Here is a 13,933-nt window from a genome sequence, read left to right as displayed (position 1 = left end):
GTTCATGAGTGAGATTGTCCTATAATAGGCTTTTCCCTAGTATCCTGAGTTGGTCTCAAAGATGTACTAACTTTATAAACCAAACTGTGGAGGTTGCCCTTTTGTTTCTTATTCTTTGGTTAAATTTGTATCTGTTTAAAATTGTTTCTTCCTTATTTGGTATAACTCATTCAGTAAAATCTTCTGACCCTAAGTTTCCTTAATTGAAGTATAGAAATGAAGAAACAAATCAGATGTATACTCTGAATGCTTTCATCCTAAGTTTGGAAGTACATTTTTATAATACTGAGGTAATCTGTGTAATTTTGTTATATAAGTGGTATGAAAATGATTAAGAAAATTTGAGTTTTTAAATACATTTAATAATAACTATTTAAGCACTTGTGACCAGGCATTTAATGCATTTAAAATAAAATTTATTCATGTAACTAATGCAGATTGAAATGTTTAAGAAGAGTGAAGCCAGGGAAAAAAAAATATAATAGATAAAAAAACCTGAATTAAAGTCATATTACTGATACATAATTTAAGAAATATTAAGGAGGTAAAATTGGCAAACAAGTCGCAAAACAAAACTAAGAGAGAGGATAAAAATTTCTCCAGGCTTGTTTTGAAAATGTGAGTGGATAGCAAGACAATTTACTAAGATAAGTCTTATCGGTCAGAATAGGCAAGATTATTTTATGGTAACAACCTCTTAATCTAAGTAGTTTACCAAAAGGTTTATTGCTCATGCTGCATGTCTGTCACAGATTAGTTGTGGCTGTGTGTCACATCATTTTCACTTGAGACCCAGCCTCTATATAGAATGTTGCTGGTGTCCTGGTTGCTGGTATACATGCTGATCTCCATTCCATTTTATTGACCAACACAAGGCATATGGCCAAACTTGCCATCAGTGTTGGGGGTTTATAAGAGCAGCTGCTGTTTGAGCCCTTACCATGTGCTCGGACACTGAGGCAAGTCATCCATTATTTCATTTAATCATCATAACAGTCCTTAGAAGTAGCTTTAATATTTTCATTGTATAGAAACTAAGAATCAGAAAGTTGTTAATTTGTTCCTAGGTTAAGTAACATACCTTCTGAAGGGCATAAAACAATGATTCAAAACTAAGTCTTTAAAATTTCTAATCATTAATTTTGGTCTTAATCACTATAACAATAGCAAATTAATGGATTAAATTTCAGGAAAAAGAAGTGATTTGAACCAGGCATACAGAAATTATCAGAATAGTAGGGGTAGTAATAATGAGTTTATTCATACCGAGGGAATTTTGATTTGATGTGGGGGGAAAAGTGTTAGTAATTTCTGATATAACTAATAGTGAGTAGGCGTATACTGCCAAAATCAAAGAAGGTTTATATAATACTACACCTTAACTTGAACACACTAGAGCTTTTCAAAGTCCCCCCGCCCCATGAACATCTTATTCGGCAGCCTTTCCTTTCCAAGTTTTTGGTTAGCTTCTTGTTTTCCCAATTGTTATCATCACCACAAGCAACTGTGATGTTAACCAAGTGCCACTGATTGTTTTAGATATGCTCCCCAGGGGGAAAACTATTTGTGATAAGGGAGCTCTGAGTTAGGACAAATCAAGACAAGCCCTGGGACTGGGTGTTTCCAGGGAACTGCCAGATAGGTCAAATATGACAGTTTTGTGGAGGTGAGACTTTTATGGTGTTCCAAACCATTCTTTCCCTTCCAGTGGCTGCTAGTATGCTGGCTTTCACTGCTGCTGTTATTCTGAGACTTGCCTGAGACTTTCCAAACTTCTGTGAAGCTGGAGAGGCAGAGTAGGGAATAGAGCAAATTAAAATGACACAAAGTTCACTGTCCATAACATGATCTAGCTGTTTTCCCTGAAAATACTGTTGCAAGCTTTTGGTTAATTTCTAGAGTCCTGAAAAAAAGTTAGTTTTGACAGTCTGTGCCTGTGTTCTCACCGCTGTTATGGAAGAGTGGATTTTTGGAGGTTAACACTGTGTCATTCTTAATGATATCATCCAAAATGGAGTTTTTTTTTTTTTTTTTATTTTTTTGAGACGGAGTTTCGCTCTTGTTACCCAGGCTGGAGTGCAATGGCGTGATCTAGGCTCACCGCAACCTCCGCCTCCTGGGTTCAGGCAATTCTCCTGCCTCAGCCTCCTGAGTAGCTGGGATTACAGGCATGCGCCACCATGCCCAGCTAGTTTTTGTATTTTTAGTAGAGACGGGGTTTCACCATGTTGACCAGGATGGTCTTGATCTCTTGACCTTATGATCCACCCGCCTCGGCCTCCCAAAGCAAAATGGAGTTTTTATGGAATAAAAATGCACTATGATCAGAGCAAGGCCAATTCTCTATGTAATACAACATTTTTCTAGTGTCATTTTATATTTCTATATTGGCATCTAAGCTTTGGAAAACAGTGTTTATTATTTACCAACAGGTACAATGAAATAATTTCTTCATCATATGACTGTATGTATAGAATAAAACTATGTTAAAAGCCTGCTGGGTGAATAATTGTAAAAAGAAGGTTTTTTTTAAATGTGACTCAGATCCTTACTTCAGAAATTTGCAATGAATAAACCATTTCACAGGTCAATACGTTTCCTTAGTTGAGGGCCCTCATCATTTTTGTTGATACATGTTAAGCTTTCATGCATAGAAGGCTGTTTAGTTGGACCCTTGATAGAGAGTTGTCTCAAAAACATTCAGAACCTTTTGTCCAGAGGAAACTATAGAGACAAACCAAAAAAAGCACTTGTCCCTTTCTACTCTACCTAAAACAAACCTAAAACACAAAGCTCTAAATGTCTGTTTCTGAGATTTGCTTTTACAAATGTTACTTTGGATTAAACTTTATCTCCATGGAAGTTGCATTTGGCTTAAATGGAAATAAGAAGGAAAAACATTCACTAATAACCAGAAACCAAATATAAAAACTTTAAAAAGTGATCACATTTTTAAGTTTCAAAAGTTATAAATTTAATATATGCATTTAAAAATCTGATAGCTTATACGCTAAGCTATATCTTAGCAATGAGATTACTGAGACTGAAATAACGCTTATACTTTTGTGACAATAATTTTGTGCCTCAGAATTCTAATCCAAACCCTCAGTCATAGATGTTATAGCCCAAATTGCTGCTTTGTCTAGCAAATAAATGGTGGTTTGCTAAATTTCATTCTTAGAAGCTTTAGAAAAGCTAAAATTTAAACATTAAACGACTCTCTCTTCTTACAATTAGCTTTTTTCTCTCACATGCCTGCACCATGCCACTTTCTGTAACATTTCATTAGAAAATCAAATACTTTTGAAAAATTCTAGTGCTATTACCCATTAATTTTTCTTTTGTTTTTTTTTTTTTTGAGGCGGAGTTTCGCTCTTGTTACCCAGGCTGGAGTGCAATGGCGCGATCTTGGCTCACTGCAACCTCCGCCTCCTGGGTTCAGGCAATTCTCCTGCCTCAGCCTCCTGAGTAGCTGGAATTACAGGCACGCGCCACCATGCCCAGCTAATTTTTTGTATTTTTAGTAGAGACGGGGTTTCACCATGTTGACCAGGATGGTCTCGATCTCTTGACCTCGTGATCCACCCGCCTCGGCCTCCCAAAGTGCTGGGATTACAGGCTTGAGCCACCGCGCCCGGCCTTCTAACTTTTCTTTAGATATAAAAAGGCTTATGCTCAAAATTCAGATCTGAAAATATGCTTATTTATCACATTTTTATAAGCACATATTTATTAAAATTGATGATAAAGATTCAACTAGGCTGTCCTGGAAAAAAGTTAACTTCAGGTTCTGTCTGTGTTTAAAATATTGCACTGGTTCTTGTTCTAAGAGATGATAAAAAATTAGACCTACAAATTGAATGTAAACATCAAGACAGTCTAAAGGGAAAAAAAGGTTTGTAAAACACCAATCAGGAACAGAGTTACAAAGAAGGGAAACTAGAATTTAGTTTTTATATTTTGCACAAAATAATAATATTATATTCTTATTGAATGATTTGAGACCAAGACCATTTTGGTTGCTTGTTGTTAAACTATATATGTTTCTAAGAAAATTAAAATTGGCATCTGGACGTGGTAGCTCACACCTGTAATCCCCGCACTTTGGGAGGCTGAGGCAGGTAGATCACTTGAGGTTGGAAGTTTGAGAGCAGCCTGACCAACGTGGAGACCCCATTGCTACTAAAAATGCAAAATTAGCTGGGCATGGTGGCACATGCCTATAATCCCAGCTACTCAGGAGGCTGAGATAGGAGAATCACTTGAACCTGGGAGGTGGAGGTTGCTGTGAGCCGAGATCATGCCATTGCACTCCATCCTGGGCAACAAGAGTGAAACTCAGAGTCAAAAAAAAAAATTGGCAAATTATTTTATTTAGTTGAAAAATTATTTCATTTGAAAAGTGGACCATGAAATACTTTCATGTAATTCAAGCTAATATGAAACTGAAATATTTTGTAGCATTTTAATAACTTTTAATATATATTTTTATATATTTAACATGTTTTTAAAACTGTTATGGGCCAGGCATGGTGGCTCAAGCCTGTAATCCCAGCACTTTGGGAGGCCGAGGTCGGTGGATCATGAGGTCAAGAGATCGAGACCATCCTGGTCAACATGGTGAAACCCCGTCTCTACTAAAAATACAAAAAAAATTAGCTGGGCATGGTGGTGCGTGCCTGTAATCCCAGCTACTCGGGAGGCTGAGGCAGAAGAATTGCCTGAACCTAGGAGGCGGAGGTTGCAGTGAGCTGAGATCGCACCATTGCACTCCAGCCTGGGTAACAAGAGCGAAACTCCATCTCAAAAAAAAAAAAAAAAAAAACTGTTATGAAAGAAAATCATCAAACTCTAAAGTAAACATCTTAAAGAAGTGAAACTTAATGGTCCTGGAATTTTGATGGATTCCATGTCTAAAAGCGTTGATGTTCTATTAAACTTCTACATATTCTTCAGTTAAATTTCAAACTCTCTGATTAAGAGACTCAAGAGTTAGTCAGCTCCTGTGCCCCAGAATCCTGTAGCAATTGTTGACTTTTAAGTAATACAGTTTGGGCTAAAGTGAGGTGAAAATAAAGAATGATTTGAAAGTAGCACTGTATAAACATGGAAATGGATTCAACTGAAAAACAAAGATAATATTTCCTACTTTTGCATGTGTTGTTACATTAGATTAATATAAAGCAAGATGATTTTTGTCCAAATTGTAAAGATGTTGAAATAGAAATTGAGTTCTGCTTTTTCAGCTTATAACATTCTCCTTTCATATGAAAATACAAAAGATTATCAAAACCAAAAGTGCGTTTCTTGAAAAGATAAATGAAATTGACTAGCCATTAGCTAGGCTAAGAAGAAAAAGAAATAGATAGATAAAAAGGAGAAATCACCGTGGGTACCACAGAAATACATAGGATTATTAGAGACTACTGTGAACAACTATATGTCAACAAATTTGAAAACCTAGAGGAAATGGATAAATTACTGGACACATTCAACCAACCAAAATTGGAACAAGAAGAAAGAGAAAACCTAAACAACCGAATACCAAGTAATGAGATTGAATTAGTATTAAAATGTCTCCCAAGAAAGAAAAGTCCAGAACCATATGGCCTAACTGCTGAATTCTACTGAACCTTTAAAGAAGAATTAATACCAGTTTCCCTCAAACTATTCCAAAATGTTAAACCAGAGGGAACTCTTCTAACCAATTCTACCAGGCCATCATAACTCTGATATCAAAACAGAACAAGGACACAGCAGAAGCAGAAAACTAAAGACCGACATATCTGATGAACATAGACACAAAAATCTTCAGCAAAATACCATATAGCAAACTGAATACAACAATTAATCAAGAAGATGATACACCATGATAAAATGAGATTTATCACAGGAATGTAGGAATAGTTCAACATACATAATTCAGTAAACATGATGCATCACACTAACGTAATGAAGGACAAAAACCATAAAACCTATCAGTAGATGAAGAAAAAGCATTTGATAAATTCAGCATCCCTTCGTGATTTAAAACCCTCAATAAATTTGTTACAGAAGAAAAGTACCTCAATGCAATAAAGGCCATGTATGACAAACCCACAACTAATATTATACTGAATGGGGAAAAGCTGAAAGCTGTTTTCTCTAGGAACTGAAAAATAACTGGTTTTGATGAGTCCCAAGTTAGCCAACCCACTTATACTGTTGTTTTGTCTTTCAGTGATCATTTTAATTAGTAGTAGTTCATGTTTTTTCCATTTTTCTCTTTGCTTTTAAATGTGATTACAAAAAATATTTTGTTGTCACTACTGATATTTTCTTCAGTGTCTTAAATGGTCTCCTAAATAGCTTTCATGTACTTGCTCCACATAGATAGATAAAGAAATTATGGCTGTGGGACAAATCATAAATCATTAGATTTAAAATTGGTTAGTTTTCAAATAGTGCTTTTTTGGAATTGAAATACAATTCCACTTCATAAGCATTTACCAAGGTAACCACTGTTAGATATAATTTATGTTCCTGAAGATTTGTAATTTAGCATATGAGTGTGCTTGTGCACACTGGTTTATGACTTTATAAATCAATATATGGAAATTTGAACAAAAGTGATTTAGATAGCTTTTCTCATCACTATTGCCTTGGTAATACTTGAATATACTTGAAAAATAGATATTCTAATGCTTTCTTTTTTCAAGATTTCAGCATGGCTTTAAATAATCTATTACATTCTAAAGTAACCCTTTAAAATGTCTGAATAATTTGAGTAATCTGTTACTGAAATAAAATACCTGTTCTTTAGTAAGCATAGTAAGCATCAACTTCAGTGTCTTATATGTGTCTGCAAACATGTTATTGACCACTTAATAGTCTGTATACCTATATAATACAGAAACTGGCATTTACAGCTAAAACATCTGGTAAACTTAACTGATACATTAATAAGGGTCAACTGTTTAAGGAAAGAATTTAACATTAGCCACAAAATTGGCCACAAAGTGCCTGTATATGAAATACTCTATCTTGAGGTGATTAATTGGACTTACCAAAAGTTTGGGGGAAGAAAGGAGATTGGAGTTAGGTTCTAAAGGAGAAAAATGCAAATTAAGACCTTAATGAGGTTGTAGATGTTAAGAAACCTGACAGTATAGTAAGGCTTATGGAGCAATAGGATCCCTCAGACACTGATGGCACAGTCATTTTGAAGAGCAATATAGCAGTATTTAATAAAGCTGAAAAAGTATATACCCCAAATCTAACATAAATACCTCTAAATATTTATCTTCCAAATATCTTATACATATATACAAGGGCACATGTGCAAAACTGTTCTCTGCATCATTTTGTAATAATGATAGAACTAGAAATAATATAAATGTTTACTAGTAGGGAAATGGAGAAGATTTGAGAGGATTTATATAATGGAATACTAGAATACTGTATATATACCAGTATTTTATTGTATGAATCTATACTATGGGTAAATCTCAAAAATACAACATTGAGTAAAATAGCAGATTAGAAAGGGATTTGTAAGATGTGATGTCACTGATATAAATGAATAAAAATAGAAATTTCAAAAATGGCAGTATATACAAATACTGGATGTATACAGCATGCATATGAAAAATAATAAAACAATGATGAGAATGATGCACTCCAAGTTAAGAAAAATGATCTGTAAAATTATTTTTCTTTTTCAAAAGAGCATTTGAGAAAAATTCATCAACAGAATTCTAGTTGATTCTGGAAAGTAATGGATACAATACTGTCTACTTTTCTGTGTGTTTGAACTATTTTATAATAAGAAAATTAAAGACATAAGATTAGGCATTATAGATAGGGTAGTTGCTAAGAAGTTTTGTTTTATTTTGTTTTGTTCTGTTGTTTTTTTAGACAGAACTATGCCAGGGTGCAGTGGTATGATCATGGCTCACTGCAGCCTTAGTCTTCTGGGCTCAAGTGAGCCTCCTGCCTTGCTAGAACTACAGTCATATGCTACCACACTCAGCTAATTCTGTTATTTTTTGTAGAAACAGAGTCTCACTATATTACCCAGGATGGCCTTGAACTCCTGGGGTCAAGTGATCTTCCTGCCTTGATAGAAGGTTTTGAATGTTATATCTAAGTTTTAGATTTGAGGTAGTAAGATATAGGTAGTAAATAAAGTTTCAAAAGTAGATCAATGAAAAGATGAGAAAAACCCTTGAGGACAATTATTTGGTTAACTGTGTAGTTAAATGCAATGGAGTGGGGCGACAACAGAGGAAGGAATGATTGGCTTATATATCCACCTTACCAAGCATAACGTAATGTAGGTCTAGAGGATACTAACTGTGAAATTTAAAATAAAGGGGGAAACCTAATTATGTTTTATTTTCAGAAAAAGAATGAGTATGATGAAATTTTGGAAATTCAAAACTGAAAGCATGTACAGAAAAAAAATAGTCCAATTCACATTTTTACAGATGGACAAACTAAAGTCTCATAGTTAACTAGCTTACACACTGAGTGGCAGATTTGACACTAGACTCAATATCTTCTGATCCCTCAATCTCAGTCACTTTGGAGTAAGAGGACATTGAGTTTAAATTCAAAATTTGAAAACACTTGGTTCTAGGTAAGTAATGATCCAGTTGATACTAATAAAACAGTTCAGAAATGGTAGTACCTGACTGATAGGAGTGGTTAGTGAATGCTTCTCCAACACTGTCTCCTTACATCCAGTAGGAATGCTCACAAGACAGTTGAATAGATACGAAGAAATAAAGAGGACCAGTAAACTAACCAGGTAAATATAAAAGACAGTGTAAATGTATTAAAATTTTTTTCTGTCTGATTTAATTTGCAGGAAGCAATAATTGTGCACTGTTGATTGGCTTATAAGGTATAAAAATGTAATGTTATAGCACAGAGGATGGGAGAGGGAACTGAGGTTTAGAGGAGTGGTGGTTTTTTACATACAATTGAAATTAATTGGATCAACATTATGAGTTAGTTACAATCCCCAGGGCATCTACTAAGAAAAAAAAACTAGAAAGAATGTAGTGAAAGAAACAACAGAAGAATTAAAATAGAACATCAGAATATGTTTAACATAAAAAGGGCAAAAATGGAGGAATTGAGGAACAAAAAAGTTACAGTATCATACAGAAAACAGCAAAGTAGCAAACTGATAAGGTAAATCCTACCTTATGATTAAGTACATTGCATCTAAATGGATCAAACATGACAGTGAAAAGACAGTTTGACAGAATGGATAAAAATTCAGGCTGGGCATGGTGGCTCACACCTGTAATTCCAGCAGTTTGGAAGGCCAAGGCGGGTGGATCACCTGGGGTCTGGAGTTTGAGACCAGCCTAGCTAACATGGTGAAACCTCATCTCTACTAAAAATACAAAAATTAGCCAGGTGTAGTGTCATGAGCCTGTAGTCCCAGCAACTCGGGAGGCTGAGGTGGGAGAATTGTGTGAATCCAGGAGGTGGAGATTGCAGCCAGCCAAGATCACGCCAGTGTACTCCAGTCTGGGTAACAGAGTGAGATTCCATCTTAAAAAAAAATTCATGATGCAACTATGTGCAGTCTGTAAGAGACACTCCTTTTATTTTTTAAGAGACAGGGTCTTGCTCTGTTTTCAGGCTGAAGTACAGTGTTGCCATCATAGCCCTGAGCTCAAGTGATTCTTCTGCCTCAGCCTCCTAAGTTGCTGGGACTCCAGCTGTATCCAACTACACCAAGCTAATTTTTAAAATTTCTTGTAGAAACTGAGTCTCGCTTGTTGCCCAGGCTGGACTCAAACTCCTGACTTCAAGCTGTCCTCCGGCCTCATCTTCCCAAATGCAAGATTACAGAAATGAGCCACATATGCCCAGCCCAGGACACTGTTTAAATCAAAGACATAAATAGGTTGAAATTTAAAAGATAAGAGTAAGACAAATTGTAACCCAAACAGAAATGAAATGACCATACCAATAATTGACTTTAAGTCAGAAAAATGTTACTAGAGACAAAGAAGGGGATGTCTTATAATGATAAAAGGGTCAATCTGCTTCTAACAGTCGAGCCCCCAAATATCTGAAATAAAGATTGATGGAATTGATGGGAGAAATAAACAGTTGAACAATGATAGTTGGAGACATCAATAAGTAGAATATTAACAAGGAAATAGAAGGTATGAAGGACCCTTTAAACCTAATAAATAGCTGTAGAACATTCCACCCAACAACAGCAGCATGTATAATCTTTTCAAATGTACATGGATCATTGTCCATTATAGGTTATATACTAGGTCATAAACCTTAACTTCCCAAATACCACAGATGTGTACCATGGTGCGACGCTAAATTTTTTTTTTTTTTTTTTTTTTTTTTTTAGAGCCAGGTTCTCCCTGTGTTGCCCAGGCTTCAGTAAATTTAAAGAGTTAGAAATAATATGAAGTATTTTCTTCAAACACAATGAAATGAAATTAGAACTCAATAACACAGGGAAATTTAGGAAAATCACAAATATGTGTAAAGAATATATTTTTACAAAGCCAATAGGCCAAAGAATAAATCATTAAGGAAATTAGAAAATACATTGGTATGAATGCAACCAATGATACAACATACTAAAATTTATGGTATACTTCTAAAGTAAGGGTTAAAGGAATATGTATACCCTTAAAACCCTGTGTTTAAAAACAAAGCTCTGAAATCAATTATCTAACCTTTTATTTTAGAAAGCTATAAAAGATCAAACTAAACCTAGAGATAGCAGAAAGAAGAAAATAGTAAAGCTTAGGGTAGAAATAAATGAAATAGAGAACAGAAAAAAATAGAAAATCAAAAATACAAAAAGTTGGCTCTTTAGAAAGATTAGCCAAATTGCCAACCCTTTTAAGCAGACAGATCAAGAAATAAAGTAGTATAGTGGTGAGCATAGCTGCTTTTCAGGAAAAAAAGATTCAAATGACTAAAATCAAAAATGATCAAGAATGAGAGAGTAGACATTACTACAGATCTTACAGAAAAGAGGATCATTAACAAATACTATGAACAGTTGTATTCCAACAAGTAGATAGTCTAAGTAAACTAGAAAGATATCTAGAAAGCATAACCAACCAAAACTGAATCAAAAAAATATATAATATCTGAATAGAGGTATAAGAAATAAAGAGATTAAATTTGTACTAGAAAGAAAAACTCTCCCCAAAGTAAAGCTGAGACCCACATGGCTTTTTTAGTGAATTCCACCAAATGTTTAAGGGAGAATTAACACCAAATCTAAATATAAACCAGACAGAGATGTCATAAGAAAACTACAGACCAATATCCCTTATGAATATAGATATAAAATCCTCAACAAAATACTAGCAAATAAAGTCCATCAATATATAAAATTATATTTTGTCCATCAACTAAGTGGGGTTTATACTAGGAATGTGAAGTTGGTTCAACATACATAAAACAATCGTTGTAATAACCACATGGTCATCTCAGTAGACTCAAAAGAAGCACTTGTCGAAATTCAACACCCTTTCTTAATAAAAACACTCAGTATACAAGCATTAGAAAGTAACTTCCTCAACCTCATAAAAGGCATCTGCAAAAAAACCCACAGTTAGCATTGTATGGAATGGTAAAATACTGTATGCTTTTCCTCTGAGATGAAAAACAAGATACGGGTGTCTTGCTCTCACCACTTGTATTCAACATTGTACTGGACATTCTAGCCAAGGCAAATAAATAACTAAAGGAATTAAAGACCTCCAGGTTGGAAAAGGAATAAAACTCTATTCAAAGAGAATATGATCTTGTAAAAAGAAAATCTTAAAGAATTCATTAAAAAGCTATGGAATTACTAAGTTCAGCAAGGTTGTGGGATTCAATATAGAGCACAATATACTGAATACAATATAGAATATTTTGAACACAATATGTATTCTATGTGAACACAATATATATTCTGTGTACAGTAGGCTTCCTGTTGAACATGACTGTATCCAGTCACCATAGCAAGCAAATCAACAAAGAACTGCAGTAGCAATTGCTTCTAGATAATCCAATACATAGAATATATATCGTGTTCAATAGAGAATAATAAATTGTATTTCTATATACTACCAATGAACAATCTGAAAATGAAATTAAGAAAACTTTTCCATTTATAACAGCATAAAAAAGAATAAAATACCTAGGAATAAGTTTAATGAAGTATGAGATGTATACACTGAAAACCATAAAACTCATTGAAAGAAATTAAGGAGACTTAAACAAGTGGAAAAAACATCTTATGATCATAGATCAGAAGACTTAGTTAAGGTGCAATACTGCCAAGTTATACATATCCAATACATTGCCTACCAAATTCCCAGCTGGAATATCCACATGTAAAAGTATGAAATTGGACCTATACTTCATACCATCTGCAAAGTTAATTCAAAATCAATTAAAAATCCTAAAATAAGAGCTAAATTTTAAGACTGTTAGAATAAAACATACACGTAAATCTCCATGATCTTGAATTATGGAATGATTTCCTAGATAAAAAACTTAAAAAGCACACAAAAGAGAAGAAAAATGACATGTAGTATACTTGATCAAAATTGAATAATTTCATATTACAAATTTTGTGTTACTATCAAGAAACAAAAAAAATCAACAAAATTGTATGTGTTTATATAATTTAAATGTGATTGTTAATAATCCAGAAACAAGTTATTATTGTAAGACTAAGTATTATCAATCTTTCTTTGATAAATGGGTTAAGTTTGTGGAGTCAGTTTTAGAATTAAAGCATTAATAGGGGGGAGGACTTAAGATGGCGCTGTGAGAACAACCCAGGATTGGAGCTCGCGTTGAATCCACAAACGGTGAGTCAGAGCTGCATTTCCAGACTGATCTTTGTTGCCCACAGAACGGGGAAACTCCCAAGTATAAAAAAGACACGGGACGCCAGGAAGTAGGTCTGCCTGGCGAAGCCGGCAGCCGGGGCGGCGGTGGCCGGCCCTACCCAGCAATCCCCACAGGCGCGCTTGTCCGGGTGCCCTGTTGAACCGGCAACCTGAGACTTGAGAGGGCTGGACTTGAGACTGAACGAGACTTGGACAGTAGGCCAGCCCAGGGGATTGCAGGAATAGATTGTTTGGGATACCCAGTGGGACGAACAAAACCGCGATTTCAAACTATCCCGAGCAGACGGTCCGAGACGCTCTGTGGGGGAGGGGCGTCCACCACTATCGAGGCAACCCGCCCCAACTGAGATACACGCCCACTGCTGACGCAGCCAGCCGTGGCCGAGGCAACCTGCCCCAACTGAGATACACGCCCACTGCTGACGCAGCCAGCCGTTGCCGAGGCAACCCGTCCCTACTGAGATATACGCCCACTGCTGACGCAGCCTGCCGTTGCTGAGGCAACACGCTACAACGAAGAGATTCCGCCGCAGGGCGTGGCGGAGACCACAGCAGAGCCTGCAGGAACAGGGCGAATCACACAACAGCAGGGCGGAGCCTTGACAGCCAAACAGTGGCTAGTCTGCCTTCTAGCTGGGCAGGACACCTCATCGGACATCCAAAAATAAAGCCCAAACCCCTCAACACAGAGCATTTGAGAAAAAAAAAAAAGGGTTTTTTAATGAGCTCTGTTGCAGCAGAATCAAACATAGCAGCCTAATAGCCCTGAATGAACAACAGAGCGCACAGCTCAGCAATTAAGCCCCTATAAAGTACAAACTGTCTCCTCAAGCAGCTCCCTGACCCCTCTATATCCAAAAGACTGACATTAGGCAGGCATCATCCTGGGACAAAGATAGCAGAAAAAGAAACTGGTAGCATCCCACGCTGTACCACAGATGCTAGAGGTGCACCCCAGACAAGCAGGGCCTGGAGCGGACCTCAGCAGTCGTACAGCGAAGGAGCTAGACTGGTAGAAGGAAAACCAAGCAAAAGAA

The 13,933-nt window shown here is 35.9% G+C and overlaps 1 protein-coding gene across 5 annotated transcripts in view; it reads left to right on the top strand.

Moving 5' to 3' along the window:
• The window catches only part of FNDC3A (fibronectin type III domain containing 3A), a 212,131-nt gene that overhangs the window by 46,253 nt on the left and 151,945 nt on the right, over positions 1 to 13,933 (top strand). Inside the window, exon 2 of one of the 5 annotated variants that reach the window (XM_035297901.3) lies at positions 8,731 to 8,791. The exons of 3 other annotated variants lie outside the window; for them this stretch is intronic. The gene's annotated coding sequence lies outside the window, so the exon portion shown is untranslated. Of the gene's footprint in view, positions 1 to 8,727; positions 8,792 to 13,933 lie in introns of all 5 variants that reach the window. One more of the 5 variants, XM_035297898.3, reaches the window with a different exon arrangement.

This window comes from Callithrix jacchus, chromosome 1 (genome assembly GCF_049354715.1).
Source record: "Callithrix jacchus isolate 240 chromosome 1, calJac240_pri, whole genome shotgun sequence".
In the NCBI taxonomy this organism is placed as follows: Eukaryota; Metazoa; Chordata; class Mammalia; order Primates; family Cebidae; genus Callithrix; species Callithrix jacchus.
This window is presented reverse-complemented; position numbering and strand designations above follow the sequence as displayed.